General features: G+C 37.4%; 1 long non-coding RNA gene across 1 annotated transcript; it reads left to right on the top strand.

Moving 5' to 3' along the window:
* Positions 1 to 2,456: 2,456 nt before the first annotated feature.
* Positions 2,457 to 3,203, top strand: LOC131307624 (uncharacterized). Its single transcript, XR_009194181.1, has 2 exons — positions 2,457 to 2,533; positions 2,984 to 3,203. It is a non-coding gene; the product is annotated as an uncharacterized LOC131307624 (long non-coding RNA).
* Positions 3,204 to 21,488: the final 18,285 nt, after the last annotated feature.

Below are 21,488 nucleotides of genomic sequence, written 5' to 3'. Positions count from 1 at the left end.
CTGAGGAGCTGGCTAGGATGGAGGAGCAGGTGGAGCTGTAGTTAGGAATCCTAGAACCCCTTCATTGTATAAATATTGAACTCTTGTGGGAGTTTTGTTGTAATAACGAGCCAGACTCCATTTGGTTTTATCAATGAAATTGTCTTTTTAACGTACCCAAAATTCGGGGCGTTACAATATCCCTATTACCCACATAACTCTTATACCAACTCTACATAAAACCTCAAATGCCTTTTCATCCATCTAACATTCAAACACAACTATGGGTCGAACGCTGCTACACTTTTTCTAGTCCACTCTGAATTATTACTAGTTTCTAACCCAAACTCACTTCTATGGAAATGCGTTTCCTCTACATAACTTAATACAATGCAATGTTAAGACCGTTTAGGCAAACTCCCAAATTAACTATTCTCCTTATCACAAGCCATTAACTAAGGGTTGACATACCATAGATACTTTCCGTATCTAACCTTCTAATCATATCATACAAATAAAATTAGTAAGGACATGCGCCAGATTCTAACTAAAGATAGTCTCCCCGTAGCAAATACCTACGCACACATCAATGTCTACCATGCGTCGTAACTATGAGCAAATTACACACATTGAGATTGCATATCAAGTCAAGCACACATGTTAACGCTAAACAACAATAGATTTCGTACATGAATTTTTTATATATCAACAAACCATCTATACCAATCAATGGCTTACGCAACATCTAATTCACCCACGTATTAACCGACTCGTTCAGTACCTAGTACTTCACATCTCATGGCTCTAGCAAGCTCAAGATTCACAATCATTTCAATCTCATAATACCTCCCACATTTTCTATTTTCCATTCAATCTCGAACACTATCATTCAGTTATTCAAGTCAAGCTAGGTATTACACATACTCACACTCTTACATGTTACCTCAAATATAACAAACGTACCCTCAATACTAACCATTTCTATGATTCAACAGCATTACAACCTAACTATATCTCATCACTTCAGCACTTACACCAAATATGTGCAATGACTACACCAACAAACATCCAATACTCTTGAATATTTCTATGCCAAAAATTCAGAAATCGATACACACCAATTTGACAGACTTTCCCCCTAAATACCCACAAGACTCCAGGGTTTTCAAACAACACATCTATACTTCTCATTATATTCTAAGGCCCTTACTGCCTCATCTCTTAAGAGTCAATTTCACTTGCACCAATAACTTCTAACTGTTCCGCTCACCACAAGTTTTACAGCTCACAATTTTTTTTCTCAACTAAGCAGTCATATCGACACCAATATTCCTTAAAGACATTCACCACATTTACACTCAATCCTCAATAACAACAACTTCCATTCCCATTGCCATCACTTTTATCACTATCACTATTATCCCTTAATCTCTCTCAACAAATCTATCACCTTGATAGCATACCTCAACTTATCCTCTACTGTCATTAGTCTAATCTACATCCCCATCTACCATACACAATCTTCATGCTCAAATCCCTCAACTCACAATGCCCCATTTTCCCACATGCCTGTCACTTTCAAGGTTTCTACCATTTCAACTCAGGACACTTATCACACTCCACCTCGTTATCAATCACAATAGTTCACATTCATAAATCCTTACATACTTCAAACATGTTCCTCACCACATAACTCACATCAACCACTCGACTTCAATCACATAAATATAGTTCTCTTTCAATCACATAACTCACTAACAAAACTACAACTGTTATCCTACCATCCTGTTATAATGACACCACCATGACAATTACTTTAGCAATGACAACAACAATACCATAGCGCTTCCATTTTCTACAACATTCCTATAGACAGTCATCTACCTCAAGCCTAGAGGTCTAGCCCCATGTATAACTCTAATGTCCAATTGACTTTCCGAGACTTGCATTTGGAAGGTGCGGTGATCAAGCGCTTCTTACAATTGGATCTCATCGGTAGCTGCCTGGGTGTCCAGAAGACACGAACTGTATCCCAACACCCTACCTATAACCCTCATTTTCCTAAATAAACCTTAGATACATATAGCTCCCTATGAGGACTCAACTTGCTTCGCCCTTACTCATAGTCACTACCTCCATAACCATAACTAACCAAAATTATTACCACCATAAATTATTATATCTTCCATTCTAACATATTCGAGGCATATACTAACTCAATCATCTAGCTACGGTATATCCTGTAAGGACCCGTAATTTCAGAAATTATTCAAAGGTTTATTCGATATTATAAATGAAGAAAATATGAAATTTGTTGAATTTATTTGATTTGGGGTTAATATGAAAGGATTGTTAGTGGAGGGAGTGTGTAACACCTGTTCCAAGCATGCACGTGCATGCATATGTCATTTAATTTTATGTTGCATAGTTCATGCTAATTGTTACACGTGTTGTGTTATCGTTCACATATCATTCATATTCTAGGATCGGGGGACGAGTCTCCACCTCAAGGTTGGGAAGGAGGTTTTTCGCTTTTGTCTTTTGGATCTCTAAGGTGAGTGTGCTATTTCATTGAAGTGGCTAGCTAAAAATAAACTTATACTTTTTCTGCAAATGATGGGAATTTTTGACGGTTGTGGATATGGATCAAGTTGCTTGAAACATGATTTTATTTCAAGAGCATGCCATAGCTGTATTGTTGGTTGGAATTGTTTTCTTCTTGATGTACACAAGAAGGATATAAATTGTCTGTTTGCTCTACACAAATAGGGTATAAATTGTTGGAAGTACCCTGTTCACAGGGTCACGGTACCATCATAACTCCTAGTTGCGAGGGAAGCAACCCTTTGGCTTCTTGAAATATTGTTGCTTACTTAATGGTTTGTGAAAAATAATATGTTTCTTGCTAAATATGATTAGAAGCATTACTCGATCCATGTTTGCTCGTGTAAACTGTTTTATGCTTTCCGCTTGAATGAAGTAGTAACACTCACAATCCTTTCAGGTAACTGAAGTAGAGTTTTGGTCCACTACTGGTCTGACAGGCTGTAGGAGTTGGGATGCGGGTCGACTTGGTGTCCTTTTGGCATAGTACATTTTGTGATATCAATTTTTGGAGAGTTGTCGTATCATATATGGATGCAACTCATCTTGTATAGTTCTCTTTGCAAATTTTATTTTGGAAGCCATATGTAATCTATTTAGTCTACTTTGTCTTGCGTTTATGGAATGAATCTAATTAAGGTTATTGCTTAGCTTTCTTTAAGACAGTTTATGCTAATCATCCGAGAGCGGGTCGTTATAGAGTGCAAGTGTGATTAGTGTGTATGTTAGTATATATAGGGTGTGTGTGTGTGTGTAGAGGATAGAAAATCCTCCACTCTGTCTCTCTTTCTCCCCGTCCGTCCCCCTCTCTATCTCGGCTCCATTCTCTCTCCCCTCCCTCTTGCTCCCAACCGAAAACCACACAAACCCACCTCCATTTTACCTTCTCTACACATTATTGAGCTTGAATCTCGTGGGTTTTGCTTGGAGGAGGAGTATTTCGGTTGATTTCAAGATTTCGGAGCCAAGGGCTTGCGTGTACTCCATCTCTTTGGGTTTGCTCTCCAACTTCGAGGTTGGGATTTCTTGCACTTGTTATATGTTTATGTGTTGATTTTGCACCTTGATCGTGTTTTAGATTGTTGGTTGTTATTGTAGTTAAAACCTCAAAAATCTGCAGAAAATCTACTTGAAACCGCGCTGTATTGATACGGGCTTTATGCCGTATCGATACCATAAGAAAACAGAAGCTTCAGAATTTATGATTTGGTTGCTGTATCGATACGGCCATTTTGGCTGTATCGATACCAGGAGCTTATGGACAGTTTTGCTGCATTTGTTCCAAACTTCGATTGTTTTGACCTCTGATCACCTCTAGCACCTCTTAAACATCTTTAGATCTTCTCTAAACTTGATTGTTCGATCTTTATTGATTCATTGATGTTTCCATTTCCTAGACACTTCTTAAGCTCAATCTTAGTGTCGTCGTAAACGGAAAACGTATCGCAGAGTCTATATGAGTATTGGAGGTTGTATGAACGTTTGGTGGGTATAGATGGTAGATGAGAGCGGTATAATGACTTCAAGGGTAAAGTAGTAACTTGTCTTTTCACGACTCGTTGAACCTCTGGATCTTTTTTTGGTACACTTGCTACGGGATTCAAGTATAGGAACCAGTAAGTCGAATACTTTAGAAATTGCTTGTGAGTAGCACGTTGTGTCGGTGCAACTATATATTTAGAGGTACGGTGAGGACATGTATTATTTTATTAGTCGGAGTCATGGTGTGGTAGACAGTTTGGAACGTTTGAAATGTAATCAATGTGGTGGATTCATAGATCGTTTAGGATGCTTGAAGTGTAATTGATGTTGTGATAGAACTGTTTGGGATGATTAAATTGTGACTGATTGATCGACACGTATGAATATAATGAGATGTGATGCTATGGGTATCACTCTTATGTGATATGTCCTGGAGAATATAAATGGGTATCACTTATATGTGATATGTCCCGGAGCTTATAAATGGGTATCACTTATATGTGATATGTCCGGGGGTACGTGTGATACATGCGAAAGTCTTGATTGATAAGATATGAGATCTTAAAAAAAGAAAGAAAGAAAGATTTATTTTTACCAAATCGGATTGTTTAAAAGGAAAAAGGATTTTTGATATAAAAATCCTCCGGCATTCTTGAGCGAATCAACGGTTTCTGGTATTCATGCACAAAATCAACGGACTTCGGCTATTCAAGCTTGAATCAACGAAGCTTGACCATTATAGGTCATGTATTTCTCTACATTAAGCCTATTTGAAAACAAAAGAGAATGATTATGAGGATGAACATGATTTTGGAATCATATGTGATGCGATGAATCGGTTGATAAACCAAATATTAGTTATTTGTGATTGATGTGGGAATGTTAGTGATACTGGTATGGCGTGTGAGATGATAGGTATCACATTTAGGATTGTCTAGAATCCTTTGGCCATGGTGAGTTGCTTGTCGATAACTATATGAACCTTGGGCATATCTGTCTATTCTCATTCACTCTAGATGCATAACTCGGCATATTTTCCTATAACTAGTGCTTAGATTTCTCTACTGGGCTAGTGTAGCTCAACCTATCATTTTCAGGTACATTGCAGGTCATTGACATGGAGTGCTTGGAGTGCATGTTTGACTTCATCTTTTTGAAAGTAAACAAGGGGGAACTACTTGGCATCTTAGTAAAACTCTTTCGAAGAAGCAAATTGTAATTTTGATTATTGTTAAAATCATTTTGATTATGGAATCTTGTAAACTCTTAATCCTCTTTTTCAATACTATTACCATGACGATTTAGGGCGTTCGAGCCGGAGATGAAACCCTTGAACTTAACTTGTGATTGTAAGAAAGAACTGTCTTTTGGGGTAATATTGGTATTAATGTGAGGATTTTAATTATCAAATGTTATTATTATTTATGTTGAAAATCGAGGGCGTGACATATCCTATTCACTTTCTAGACAAACTAAGATTCCCGTCATGCAAAGATATTACCCTTCGTATACATACACTCAATGCAGCTTACATCACATAAGATTCATTAAATGCATTTAAGGCCTAAGACATAATCTGCATAATCTGCACAATTCTAATAAACGCATCCGACACTTAGCTCGTGAATCTTATTAACAGTCAAAACACTTTTATTATATGCTAATGAATATCCTTTTTCACACGTCAACATTGCCACTACAAGCGATCACTACATCCATCATGATTTTCCAGACCTACCCTGTCTATCATCACGTCTAGATGGCATCTAACTTAAATTTTTTAGAAATAAGACTGCCAACAATAACAACTACAGCCACAAATCACACCACAACCACTACAATGAAGCCAAACTTTTATTTTTCCTGGACATGGGTCAACAACATTCCACCGATTCGTACAAACATAAATGCAATGCCACACTGGTGGACACACGTCAGTCATGCAAGTATATACATGTTTTGAATATATATATATATAGCGATTTTTTTTGAACCCATGAGACTAAATGTCTCCCCACGGTCTTAAAGTGTTCTAAACCTATGCTTTGATACCAAGTTATCACGCCCTCGATTTTCAACATAAATAATAATCATTTTTAATAAATAAATCCTCGCTGAAGTACAAATATTACCCAAATAACATTTCTTTTCCCTGTTCTCAAATTAAATACAAATGTTACAATCCTGGCTCGAAACCCCAAGTTGTCAAAATACCAGTATCCGAAGAAAAATAATATTACAGTTTACAATAATCATTCTTCCAAATACTCCTCTTGAATACCTTTCAATAATATGATCATGCATGTACATCAAGTACACCACATCAACTCTTCAAATTGTACCTGAAAATGATAATAGGTTGAGCTATACTAACCCAGTAGAGAAATCTTTACACAAACTATACAAATATGTGATGATGTATGCCCTAAGAGAGAATGGGTTTCAATGAGCGAATACAAGCAATGAAGGTTTACCAAAATGAACAATGAACAAGCGGACATCGACTTCAATGTTCTAAGTATCTTATCGAGATTCCTATCAAAGAACATGTCAAACTAGAAGCTGTACTAGGTTCACACCAAACCGAATAAACCTACAACAGATTCTCAACCACTTCATTTACTTCATGCATGAACACTACAATCTATTTCATTTTCACATTATCGATTATCAAATCTTTTTCCCATAAAATTTTCCTTTTGATTGCAAAATGATTTGTAAAAAAAAAAAACAGACCAATATAGGTCAAGCTCTATTGATTCGAGCTTGAATACCGGAATCCGTTGATTTATGCCCAAATACCGGAAGCCGTTGATTCGCTCAAGCATGTCGGAGGATTTTTACATGAAAAATCCTTTTTCCAAAACCCAAAATCATTTCTTGTCAAAATCTTGATAAAATCATTTGTTTGTCTCTTCCTTGATAAATGAACACCAATCTATGTTTCATAATTTGCTGGTTTGCGGAATCGCACCTTGCATAACCATTTGTTCATTACATCATAAATCGCTGTTAGCGGAATCGCACATCACATAACCATCTGTTCGTTACATCATAAATCACTGGTTAGCGGAATCATACATCGCATAATCGTCTGTTCGTTTTCAGCCCGGTGATCTCACCATTTTGGCCGTTCTACCGAATGGTGATACCCGTAAGTGTCCAATCTTGTTATATCCGTACGTGTCGATCAGTCAATAACAATTTAATCATCACAAATAATTCTACCACAACATCGATTACACTTCAAGCATTCGAAATGATCTAACAATCCACCACATTGATTACATTTCAAAATTCCAAACTATCAACCATGTCATGACTTCGACTAATAATTTAATATACTCCATTCCCTTTAAGTATACCTCAATACCTCACATAACATACCAACCTAAAACGACTCTACGACACACTAGCCATTAGTATCGATTCTTAGAACTCAAGGAACGAGCGCCAAAATAATTTAGAAAAGTCAACGTGACGAATGATGAGGATACGAGTAATTAGGTTACCCTTCGGATCCCTAAACCAGCTCACGTTCACCAATTACACTCATCATAACGCCTCACATAGCCTATGGCACTGCTAGACAACCTTACAATATACCATTCGTCTATAACGATACCAAACTACATTTTACGAGTGTCTTGAGAATGGGAACAATCAATGAATCCTTACTAGATGAGCAACTAAGCTTAGAGATGGTTTATAGGTGTTTAAGAAGGGTTAGAAGTGACCATGGGTCAAAATGATGAAGTATCATAAATGCAGCAAAACTATCCATAAGGTCCGGGTATAGATACAACGAAAAAGGTTGTATTGATACAACAATTGAATCAGAAGTTTTGAAGTTACGGTATTGAAATGGTATTGATACATCAAAAAGCTTGTATCGATACGGTGACGTTTTGAGCAGCGATTTACCAAATTTTCAAGGATGAACAACACACAACTACAAATGATCCAAAGCATGATTCAGAAAAAAGATCAACTCATAGACATATAGAGAGTGTAAGAAATCCCTACCTCGAGTATCAAAGCTGAACCCACGAGATTATCCGAGCCTTAGACTCCAAAAGTTCCGAAATCCACTAAGAACTTCTCTCCGAGCTCTATCCAACGAACCACGAGCTTGAAATCGCGTCTTGAGAGTGGAATGGAGGTTGATCGCCATGAGTTTGAGTTTTGGGGTGAGATTGTGGGTGATGGGGTGAGAGAGGGAGAGGAGAAGAGAGAGATCGAGAGATGAGAGAGAGAGGATTGGGGAATTCTCTCCCCTACACACACACCCAAACATATTTAGTCACACAATCACAAATTTCACCTGCACCCATCTACAAACAACCTTCCCACATTGACCCCAAATCAAATAATTCAACAAATCCCCCATTTATTCCATATCCTAACATTAATAAAACCTTTAAACGATTTTCGAAAATACGAGTCTCTACAAAAATCGGTTGGTGATGTGCAGGCACGAGCATGGCACGACACAACACGATTTAAAAACGGCATGACATGACATGATTAAGTAAACCGGTCGGCACGACACAACACGATTTAAGTAAACGGGCCGGCACGGCACGGCACGACACGATTGAAAAATGGCACGACACGACACTATTTAAGTAAACGGCCCGACACAGCATGACGCGAAGCACAGTTGACACGAAACTAAACGGGCCATGTAGACACGACACAGCCTGTTTGACACCTCTACCTTTGATGGATTTCTTTATCTTGTTAGTTGAGTTGTTAGGCTTGGTTATCTCGTGAACCCTCACACAATTGATGTAGTGTACCGGGATTTGTACTTTGTACTTCATACATGATATAATGATATCTTATATCGATTGACAAAAAAAAAAACATAGAATAATATAAATCACATAGTTTTGGTTTTTGTCTCTAGCCAAAGTGATTACCTTAGACTTTAAGTGGAAAATACCAATATAACCAAATAATAAATTGAGACATTCTTTTCCCAGTTTTGTCTCTACCCAAAGTGATTTTAGATTTTAGAACTACTAACACTGTTAAAGAAGAATAAAAGTCAAAAATTGAATTATGAAAAGTAAACTTTTACCGTCGATATGTATAGTTAATGATTTTATGAATTAGATTTTTCTCAACCATTGGAAATGTCTTTTCAAATACTCCTCCAACGTCTTTTTCGTTCCAAAGATTTTGATTTATGTATGTGCAAAAAGTTGGATGAATCTTTGATTAGGATTCACAGTTACAGTATAAAATAAAAAGGTACAAGAATAAATATACATGAACTAATAAGTGGTGAAATTTTCATTCTGAATAGATATGCTATAGAAAAATAAAAAATAAAAATGTAGTACTTCAAAAAAAATCCTTTCATATTTTATTGTATGTAAAAAATGACTTAATAAATTAGTTTCACCGTTTCATTAATTTTAATTAAAGATCTTATATCTACTCTTTTCGAGAAATAGAGAAAAAAATAAAAACCTTTATTAAAAAAATAAATAAACGGAAGATACAAGAAGAAAGTTTTTTTTATTTTTAGAATTCAGTATACAAAAAAGTTCTTATCCTACAAGTGTATAATAACTAGATAGACACCACTCTACAATCTCAAACTCTTCAACTTTAGGTGTGCATTCTAGATTTTTTATGGTGAAGTTAAATGATTACCATTAATAGCAAATCAAAAAACAAGTTCAGAGGGTTTTATCTAAATTATTAATAATAAATGCAAGAAGAGTGCATTCACGAAAAAGCAAGTTAAAAACTAAAAAAAAAACACCCTAATCTTTCTATTGAACATAGTAAATTTTTTGTTCAAATAATTTATATATTGCTCGTCATGTCCTGGATCATTTTGCCGTCATAATGTGTATAAGAGTAATGTGCACTCTACTTAATGATTGAAAGGAACAGAAATCATCAAAGATTATAGGAGTTTGAATGAAATTAAGGATGTAGTGTTCAATAAATTGATTCTAAAATAATGTTCCTGTAGACACCCAATTTGAGACTCCCCGAACTACCTTAGATCTCGAATGATGATACCAGATAGAACCACGGATTTGAAGGCTTGATCAATGACTTTTGAGCATCCTAGAATGTGAACCCATCAACTGCCCAGCACAAGGCATCAAGTACCCAGTGCAAAGTACCCACTGTTCAGCGCGAAAGAGTCCAATACACTCTCTAGCGCCAAACACTCACTCCCCTATGCTGGGAATCAATTCTGTCACTGACAGCTCTGACTGCTGCATGAATCACATCATGACCCTACAAAGCATCTAGCTTACTCTAAACCTGCACAATTGTCTCCCTTCCGTTTTTCCCTATAAATAGAGGTGCTTAGAGCCATTTCAAGACACACATACATACAACATCCATATACACCCCCACTCTACTCTACTCCACAATATACCTCTTTCCCTCTCTAAAATATACATATATTCTAGTTTTCCTTAGGAATAATTAGAAATGACTTATATTTGAAAAGAAAAATCCCATTTCCATCCTACAGACCTACATTTCTTTAACACTCCACCACAACAATTCTTCTTTGTTGTCCATCAACCACCAAACAACCCTCAAATCATCCAAATCCAAGCTCAAAGTCTCGCTCAAACAATCAAAAGGTAGTAAACTACCTACATTTCTGGTTTTTATCCATCTGAGGAAACCAAGAAACCAAAGCAGAGATACTAGCTAGCTAACGTGATCGTGGGTTTTTGTTACGGAAAAAAATGTGATTGCATGTGCTTTGAGTTGGGCATTCACTCCCCAGCGTAAAGCACTTGTTTATCGGTTTGCTGACTGCTTTGTGCTAAGCACCCACTTCTCAACACAAAGTCCTTCCTCCTAGGCTTGCTGATCATTTAAATATCAGTGGAGTCCAGGGGCTTTTACGTCCATTTCTAGTATCCATTATTTGTTTTAATCTCTTTTCAATATCGTCTTATTACTGTTTCATTTAGAAATACCTCAAAACACCTTCAAAAGGCTATTAATCATGCATTTTATCAATTAATCCACTATTTGGATAAATAAATAAGACATTTTCAGAAACTGATCTGGACCACTGCTTTGTGCTGGGCACTGATACCCAAGCACAAAGGAATTGTCCTGAAAGGTGCCTAGCTCCGGGTACTAACTCTCCAGCGCAAAGGATCTATCTCCATTTTCTGTAGATTTTCTACAGTTTGCATCCATTCTATTCATTACATGCCATTTTCTATTATGTTTCATTCTTATATATATACTGTACACTTCAGCACATGCCTACACCTCACATTCAACTTGCTATGTGTTTAAAAGTTAAGGAATAAACATTTTTTCAAAATTCCACAAGTATTTAGTAGAGACTGGTCCTCGTATCGGGCGAGAAGGGTGCCGAACGAAAGCCTTCCCTTCTCGTAACTTGACTTCCAAATTCAAAATCTCTGATTTATTTTCAAACTCAAATATCATTTTAAAGTTCCAGGTTTTTTGGGTGGCAAACCATTTTACAAAAACTCGGGTGCGCGACTCTTTCAAATTTTCAATAAATCCAAGGATGGGCAGCGCGCGGGGGAGCCCCCCTCCGAAATGAGGGGTTGTTCTCTCGGGCTCTGGCAGCCCACAGTTCTTCTTACTCCTATTTGATCGTGTGTCCCCTTCTCAACCCAATGGGTATTTTTGTCCCCGGCATTTAAAGTGTAGTACACGAGGACTGCTTTTTTTTAAACCCTTTTTATGCAATGGAAATTGAACTACTCCTACATTATTGTTGGGGTCCATTAATTCTAAGTTAGTCAACGGAACATGAGATATCTTTGAAATGATGTTGTCACACCCTCGATTTTCAACATAAATAAATAATTCATTTCAATAAATGAACCTCGCATATTACAGATAATACCCCAAAGAGAGAGTTCCAAATGATCATTTACAAACTCAGTTTCCAAGTTTAAAGTTTTGCAACATTGGCACTACGGCCCAAACTCCATGGCTAGTTGAAAGAGTAGATTTAGAGGTTACATAATATTTGAAGTTAAAAGAGTTCAAATGAATTTACAATTACATCTTTACAAAAGGTCATACAAAAGATGATAGAATCACTTCACAAGGACGACATTCAAAAGGGCATGAAACCACGCATGCGCACCATGCACTCCGCGTCAAATCCTTGAGATGTACCTGAAAATGATAGGTTGAGCTACACTAGCCCAGTAGAAATTTCTATACTCAAGCTATATGTAAATGCGATGAAACATGGAATAAGAGTGAATGATTTCTACTAAACGAACAAGAGATACAGAGAGGCACCATAATGAACCGACGGACCACGACTACGGGATTATATATGTCATAAAGGTATCCCTAACCATCGTACATCAAACCAAGGGCAACATTAAACACACATCCATCTAAGTAACCCACGACAATTTCTCAAAACAATTTTAAGTCTCCTCAAATGATTGCCACAATTAACTTTCTCATCCCTTACCATTTACCCTCAAGCCTCTTTTCATAAAAGAAAACATTCCCTTTTGATTTCTAAAATGATTTTGAGAAATACTCTCGACCTTTACGGGTCAAGTTCTGTTGATTCGCTTGAATACCAGAATCCGTTGATTTGTGCCCAAATACCGGAACCGTTGATTCGCTCAGGAATACCGGAGGATTTTTCATAAAAATCCTTTTTCTAAACCAAGTTCCTTTCTTTCAAAAACTTTAATGAAATCAATTGTTGTTCCCCTTTTTCAACAATTACAATCTTAAGCAATACACGGCCCAAACAACAACATGAACTTCAATAATCAATCATAACTTCCTTCATCATGCGAGACATTCAACAGTATTACCACCCCTTGCGTTACAGTGAATTCTTTCCACCTGGGTTTTTGCATTACCACACCTTGCGTTGCGGGCCCTCTAGAGTCTCCGCATTACCACACCTCGCGTTGCAAGACCCTCAATTCAAAATTATCAACTTACACATACACACACGCATTACCAATCCACATACAAGAAGACAACGTTCCTAAGGTCACATTCTTTCATTTATCATCACACAAGGTATGACAAACTCATAAACACGCCACCTTATACATAAATCAATACCTTAAGCTCATGTTATTCCTCTAAGTCTATCACAATGTCCCACATCATGCATTGAATCCACTAATGACTTTACAATGCACCACCGATTAGGTTCTATACTAAAATTCCGTGCAACAAACACCGAAGGAAGTTTGAAAGATCAACACGACGAATGAGGAGGATACGAATCACTCTATTACCGTTTAGACTATTTGACAGACCCTTATCAACCAACCATGCACCCTACATATACTTTACGGCCTATGATATTCAAAGACAATTCCATAGTATGTTTCTCAATTCACCAATCATCACATCATGTTATAACGCTTAACAAGTCTATATCGATCATTAATAAAAGCCACAAAATCTACTTCAGTCGACAAAGAGCATAAATAATGCACGAGTATCCTTATCATTCAATTCTACACTTTTCTAGGTTTTGACGAGAGGTCAACGAGATTGATTGGTCAACAAATCTTTCGAGGTACGAACAATCAAGTTTAGAAGCGATTCAAAAGTGTTTAAAGAGTGCTAAAAGTGATCGGGGTTCAAACGAGTATGAGAAGAGCAAGACATGTCGAAACTGTCAGAAAACAGGGGGGGGTATCAATACCCCAAAATGAGGTATCGATACCTGGACGGCTGCTGTCCAGAAAAGGCTGGGGTATCAATACCCCGGAGTTTTTGAGCGAATTTTCAGACTTCGAAAGACAAAACCCCAACAACAACAACGAATCAAGGCACAATCTAAGCACATAATCAACTCATAAACACATAGAGAGAGTAAGAAATCCCTACCTCGAAGTCGGAAAGCAAACACGAAGAGAGATCGGGCCACGCAAGCTCTAGAACTCAAATCTCGAAATACGCCAAGCACACGCCTTGCCGAGCCGAACCCCATGAACAACGAGCTCAAGAACACACGAGGAAGGTAGAATCATGGTTGTTTTTCATGGGTTTTGAGTTTTGGGGTGAAGTTTTGTGTGATGGAGCTAGAGAGAGAGAAAGCCGAAGGAGAGGGGGGGAGAGTCGGATGGGGAGAGAGAGAGATGAGGGAGATTTTTGATCTCCTACATCACATACACCCCTTTTATACTAACACCCAACTCAATTACACTTACACTCCCTCAAACAACAATCCTATCATTTAAGCCCCAAATCAAATAAACTCACAATTTTCCCATTTATTTGGCATTTTAGCATTTATAAAACCTTTAAACCATTTTCGATTAATATGGGTCTCTACAGATGTCATCTTGAACTAGTACTTGTTAGTGTTAATCTTTAACACTAATTATGATTCGTGGTACTATTAGTATAAGTTCGCAAAATGAAGGACCAAGAGGGTTAATTTGCTACTATGTCAACTGTATAAATGGGGAATGCCACGCCATCAATTTTCAACATAAATAAATAAATCTTTTCGATAAAAGATCGTCGCATAAGATAAATAATACCCAAAAGAGTTCCCACCTGTTTAATTTACAATTCATGTCCCCAAGTTTAAAGATATACAACATTAGCATTTCGGCCCAAATTAAGCTTAAGTAAAAGTACAGACAAGTTCTTAAGTTACAAATGATTTAGTCAAAAAAATTCTAGAGGAGTTAGTTACAAACACAATATATTAAAAGAGAGTCATTACAAAGATGTTTAAGTAACTAAATGAAGTTAGCTTCCAAAAGTCTTCCACATCCAAGCACACGAAGCATGTAAGCTATTGTCTAGCATTTGAACCTAAAAAGGATGATAGGTTGAGCTACACTAGCCCAGTAGAAATTTTTTTACCGATTTTATATGCAAATATGATGACAACTGCAGAAGGAAGAAAACATGAAGATATAACTCAATCGATGGATATCAATCAACTCATAGGTATGCTAATCACTCATTTCAATCATTATAAAACATGCCATTAACTATAGAGACCCGTATTTTCAAAAATTATTTAAAGGTTTATTAATATTGAAAATTGAGTAAAATGTGAAATATGTGTTTATGAGATTTGGGGTTAATATGAAAGGATTGTTAGTGGAGGGAGTGCAAGCGTGAGTTGTGTATGTGATATATATGAGGATGTGTGTGTAGGAGATTAGAAATCCCAATTCTCTCTCTATCTCTATCTCCACCGTCTCTCTCTTTTCTCTCCCTCTCTCGGCTTTCCACTCTCTCTCCCTATCCCTCTTGCTCCCAACCAAAACCTCACGAAAACCCACACAAACCCACCTCCATTTTATCTTCTCTACACATTATTGAGCTTGAATCTTGTGGGTTTTGATTGGAGGAGGCGTATTTCAATCGATTTCAAGATTTTGGAGTCTAGGCTTGCGTAGGCTAGATCTCTCTTGGGTTTGTTCTCCAACTTCGATGTAGGGATTTTTTGCACTTGTTATATGACTGTGTTGATTTTGCACCTTAATCGTACTTTAGATTGTTGGTTGTTGTTGCGATTTTGTTTCTTGAAAATCTGCAGAAAATCTGCTCGTAACGTCACCGTATCGACACGGGATTTTTGCCGTATCGATATCGTAACAATACAGAAGCTTCAGAATTTCTAATTTGCATGCTGTATCGATACGACCATTTTGGATGTATCGATACCAGGAGCTTATGGACAGTTTTTTTTTGCTGCTTTATTCCATATTTCATCGTTTTGACCCATGATCACTTCTAGCACTTCTAAAACGTCTTTAGACCTTCTCTAAACTCGGTTGTTTGATCTCTATTGATTCATTGATGTTCCCGTTCTCGAGACACTCGTAAAACGTAACTTTAGTATCGTTGTGAGCGGAGGATGTATCGTAAGGTAGTTTAAGGGTGTCGTAGGTTATGCGAGGTATTGTGGTGAGTGTGAATGGGTAGATGGGTGTCCGTCTAGTGATCCGAAAGGTAAGATTGAAATTCGTGTTCTCATGATTTGTCTGGTTGTTTTCTTTTAATTCCTTTGGTGCTTATTCCATGAGGTCTAGGTGTCAATATTAGCAAGGGGTATGCCGAAAGGTGGTGATGGGTTGGTACTTTTCGTATGGTATGGTGGTATACTTAAAGGGAATGATGTGTATTAATTTATTGGTCAGAGTCATGATAGGGTTGACAGTTTGGAATGTTTTGTAGTGTAATCAACGTGGTGGATTGGTAGATCTTTTAGGATGCTTGAAGTATAATCGATGTTGTGATAGAATTGTTTGGGATGATTAAATTGTGACTGATTGATCGACACATAAGGATATGATGAGATATGACTCAATGGGCATCACTTATACGTGATGTGTCCCGGAGCATATAAATGGGCATCACTTATACGTGATGTGTCCCGAAGCATATAAATGGGCATCACTTATACGTGATGTGTCTCGGGGTATATAAATGGGCATCACTTATACGTGATGTGTCCCGGAGCATATAAATGGGCAACACTTATACGTGATGTGTCCCGGGGTATATAAATGGGCATCACTTATATGTGATGTGTCCCGGGGTATATAAATGGGCATCGCTTATATGTGATGTATCCCGGAGTACGCGCGATATATGCGAAAACCTTGATTGATGAGATACGATATCTTGAGAAAAAGAAAGAAAGATTGATTTTTACTAAATCGGGTTGTTTAGAAGGAAAAATGATTTTTGCTATAAAAATCCTCCGGCATTCTTGAGCGAATCAACGATTTCTGATATTCGTGCACAGAATCAACGGACTCAGGCTATTGAAGCTTGAATCAACGGAGCTTGACCATTATAGGTCATGTATTTCTCTACATTACATCTATTTGAAAATAAATGAAGTTTTGAAAGAAGGATTATGATGATGGACGAAACGAATTTTGATGATGAGTGATAAAGAAGTGATAAATGATTTTGAAATCATATGTGATGTAATGAATCGGTTGGAAAACCAAATATTAGTAAATTGGGAATGTTAGTGGTATTAGATGGTGCGTGAGATGATAGGTATTGCATATAGGATTATCTAAAATTCTTTGGCGATAGTGAGTTGCCTGTGGATAGTTGTACAAACCTTGGGCATATTTGTCTATTTTCATTCACTTGAGATGTATAACTCGGCATATTTTCCTATAACTTGTGTATAGATTTCTCTACTGGGCTAGTGTAGCTTAACCTATCATTTTTAGGTACATTGCAGATCATTAACATGGAGTGCTTGGAGTGCATGTTTGACTTTATCTTTTTGAAAGCTAACAAGGGGGAACTACTTGGCATCTTAGTAAAACTCTTTCGAAGATGTAATTGTAATTTCGATTATTGTTAAAATCATTTTGACTATGGAATCTTGTAAACTCTTAACCTTCTCTTTCAGTACTAGTACCATGACAATTTGGGGCCCTGTGCCAGAGATGAAATCTTGGAACTTAACTTGTGATTATAATATAGAATTGTCTTTTGGGGTAATATTTGTATTAATGCAAGGATTTTAATTATCAAATGTTATTATTATTTATGTTGAAAATCGAGGGCGTGACAACTTGGTATTAGAGCATAGGTTTAGAACACCTCGAGACCGTGGGGAGGCTTTTAGTCTCATGGGTTCAAAAATTGTTGTCTCTTTGCACAAAACCGCATGTGTGCTTGCATGAATGATATTAGTCCATCGATGTGACGTTGTGTGTATATACGTATTACGATAGAGTGGCGTAGAGTTGTTGTCATGTTGGAAAAGTTGTAGACCTGCATCATATAGCAATGTGATTAAAGCTGGTGACTTTCTTTCTTATTCCTTCATAGTAAGATGTTTTCGTGGCATGGAGTTAGGTGTGGAGAAACCGTGGATCGTGATGAAGCGATGTTTCTTGAGATCGTAGAGTGTGCGAAAGATGTTGAGGTTTTAGAGGGTGCGCAGATTGGTGTGAATGTAGGGAAGACTAGACATTGAGTCATTAGCGCGAGGTCATCCTCAGAGAGTATTGAGAGTTCAGGAAGGAAGAAACCTAGAGTATCAAATCCCTCTATTCAGGGTCAGCAGAGCTGTAAGCCACCTCCTCATTCCAGGACTTTGGGAGTTCTCCTCAAACATCAAATTGTGTGTCATCGATGTCGTCAGTCTGGTCATATTCGTTCTCAATGTCCATGGCGTAAGGGATCTTGTTATACTTGCGACGAACTTGGCCACATTGCAAGGAATGGTCCTCTGGGACTGGGAGTACATGGTGAGTCAAGCTCTATGCAACAGCATAAACGTACATCGAAACAACAGATGCAATTCCGTAGCTAAACCATTTCCTTCTACTTTCTAGCTCTCAAAAATATTAGTTGTTTGAGGTATCTTCTCCTCTTTGTCATTCGATTCGTTCGTCACAATACTTTTGATTCAGAAGCAATTCATTTCATTAAGAATCCCCTCTTTATTTATGTTTAAAACTGAAAATCAAGAAATCTTAGTTCCTGCGTGTTGAGAAGCATCAAAAGATCGTATATGCTGAGACTAGAGGTTAATCATTCCATGTTGAAGTGTTGCTTTTGACTTCTTTAATTTGCTTATAGCGAGATTTGATCTGATTTGGACAGGATTGGTTGTAACCATGATGGTTGGTGATATTCTGAAAGTGATTTTTGTGAGAGTTGTTTCTTTCATTACCCTCTTTCTTTGGCCTAGCTGAATATTGTTGGAATTGTATCGTAAGCTATTCTTTTGTGAAATCCATTGTGTAGTTGACATGTTATAATTGTCACGCAATTCGTTCCTAGCTTTTCTCAAGGAATATTCAAAATCTTGTGGAGAAGTATCACGTGACACCTTTACTATTGATGTTGATGAATGTACCTCGTATCCCATTTAGAGTCTTATTCTGACATTATCTTGCTTGAGATAAGTTTCATTGGTCAGTTTAGATTCTCTTGTTGCGACTATCATTTTCGTCGTTTGCTTGTAACTATTATTCCACGCGAGTATCTAGTTTGCCATTTCAAACTATTGAACACAATCGGTGGTCGCGTACCGTATGCTATACAAATTCGTTGGTGCCTTAAATTCAGATTTTGATGCTATTGTTACCTACTTTAGTAGTACCACCATTTAAACTGATTTCTTGATCATGGAGTCATACGATTTAAACTTGTACTCGCCTTGTATCCTTTTGCTTCCCTAGACCTATTTGGTTGGTGTGAAATTCGTTGTTGCAGATACTACTATGTTCATTGCAAATTGATACTCTACTCAAGTTCTCATGTTGTAATTGGAGTCAAATCTTGTGGCAACCTATTTATTGAGACCCACTTGTTGATGCCGTTCAATTCGAATTTGCTTGTTATAGTTCCTCTTAGTGTTATTCAACTTTATTTTGGTTCCTCAACTCTGGAGGCACATGATTCATCCTGTAATGCTTAGCCTTAATTTGTTGGAAGTTTTCCTCATTTCTAGAACTGGGCAATTCCTTATTTTGGATCAATTAGTTTACGAGAGATCAGTCACATTACCTTGTGCTTGTCCTTCAAATCAAAAATTTTCATTTGTCAAGACGTTATCCACTGACTTCTTTGACTTTTAGAGCAATAAAAAGGTTATGATTGGTCATTTCAAATTTCTTGGGTTATCATAAAAAGGTACTTTGAGTTTGTTGCCTTGCCTTATAGGCTCCATGTGTTCTTCGAATTTTGGATGCCCCATTACCGTTCTTTGAATTCTTGATAGGCGTTGCTTGAGTTTTGGAGCTTGCTCATTTTGTTTGAGATAACAAATCGAATTCTTCTCGTAATCTAGAATGACCCAACCTAGAGTGAAAATTTGGTGCAACTTTTAGAAGGATTGGCTTGTGTTGTGGATCCGCTAGATTTATTATTAAGAAGTTCAATGATGTCTATTTGCCGACGATATTTGGAAGCTCAAGAGAGAATGACCGAAAATCGTCAAAGATTGCAAACTGCGTAGGGTCGACCAAAAGATCGTGTTGACCGTTGTCGTCACCCAATGTTATATGAAGAAGGGAAATCACGTGTTTCGCAAATCATCACCATGTTGGAGTTTGTCTTGTCTTGGGTAGAATGAAGCTTTTATCGCTAGAAAGATAGGTTAAGTGTCGGATATGACGCGTGTTTTTCGGATACCCAGGCGACAATCGATGAAATCCAATTAGAAAAGACGCTTGATCACCACACCTTCTAGATGGAAGTCTCGGGAAGTCAATTGGATTATCTAGTTATGTTTAGGACATTTAGGAGGTAAAATCTCCATGGTGAGATCGAGGATCGTATATAGAAATTTCGCAAAAAGGGGAAGCTTAGAAATTGCGTACTGTCTGGCAATGCCGCCCAAATTTTTGAACATTTGTGATGCATTATATATATACGTACGGATATTGAGGAGGCACGAGCTGAATTCATTACATGTGTTAGAGAGATCTGAATTTCAGTTGGAGGCCAATGTGTCCCATGGCAAGGAGCCGATACATATTCTAGATTTGCTTGGTCAAGTTTTGAAGTGTAAGACTATATCTTTAGTATGAGTCTACATGGGAAAGTGAAGACGAGGTTAGAAGGAAGTATTTGTATTTGTTTTGGTTGGTTGATGCGAGTTTTGACGTAGGTTTTATGATTATGGAATTGTGCATAATGTTGGTTGTTGTGGAATTGTGTATCTATATGTTGCATGCCTTGATTAGATTTGGCTTATCAAATTTCGAGGACGAAATTTCTTTAAGGAGGGTAGGGTGTAAAGACCCGTATTTTTGAAAATTATTTAAAGGTTTATTAATATTGAAAATTGAGGAAAATGTGAAATATGTGTTTATGAGATTTGGGGTTAATATAAAAGGATTGTTAGTGGAGGGAGTGCAAGTGTGAGTTGTGTATGTGTGTGAGTATATATATGAGGATGTGTGTGTAAGTGATTAGAGATCCCAATCCTCTCTCTCTTTAACTCCACCGTCTCTCTCGCTTCTCTCACTTTTTCGGCTTTCCACTCTCTCTCTCTCTCTCTCTCTCCCTTTTGCTCCCAACCAAAACCTCACGAAAACCCACACAAACCTACCTCCATTTTATCTTCTCTATACATTATTGAGCTTGAATCTCGTGGGTTTTGCTTGGAGGAAGCGTATTTCGATCGATTTCAAGATTTTGGAGTCTAGGGCTTGCATGGGCTCGATCTCTCTTGGGGTTTGCTCTCCAACTTCGAGGTAGTGATTTCTTGCACTTGTTATATGATTATGTGTTGATTTTGCACCTTAATCGTGCTTTAGATTGTTGGTTGTTGTTGGGGTTTTGTTTCTTGAAAATCTGCTCGTAACATCATTGTATCGATACGGGATTTTTGCCGTATCGATACCATAAGAATACAGAAGCTTCAAAATTTCTAATTTGCTTGCTGTATCGATACGACCATTTTGGCTGTATCG

Source organism: Rhododendron vialii, chromosome 11a (assembly GCF_030253575.1).
Source record: "Rhododendron vialii isolate Sample 1 chromosome 11a, ASM3025357v1".
Classification (NCBI taxonomy): Eukaryota; Viridiplantae; Streptophyta; class Magnoliopsida; order Ericales; family Ericaceae; genus Rhododendron; species Rhododendron vialii.
The sequence above is the reverse complement of the archived record's forward strand: the minus strand, read 5'-3'. Positions and strand labels throughout refer to the sequence as shown.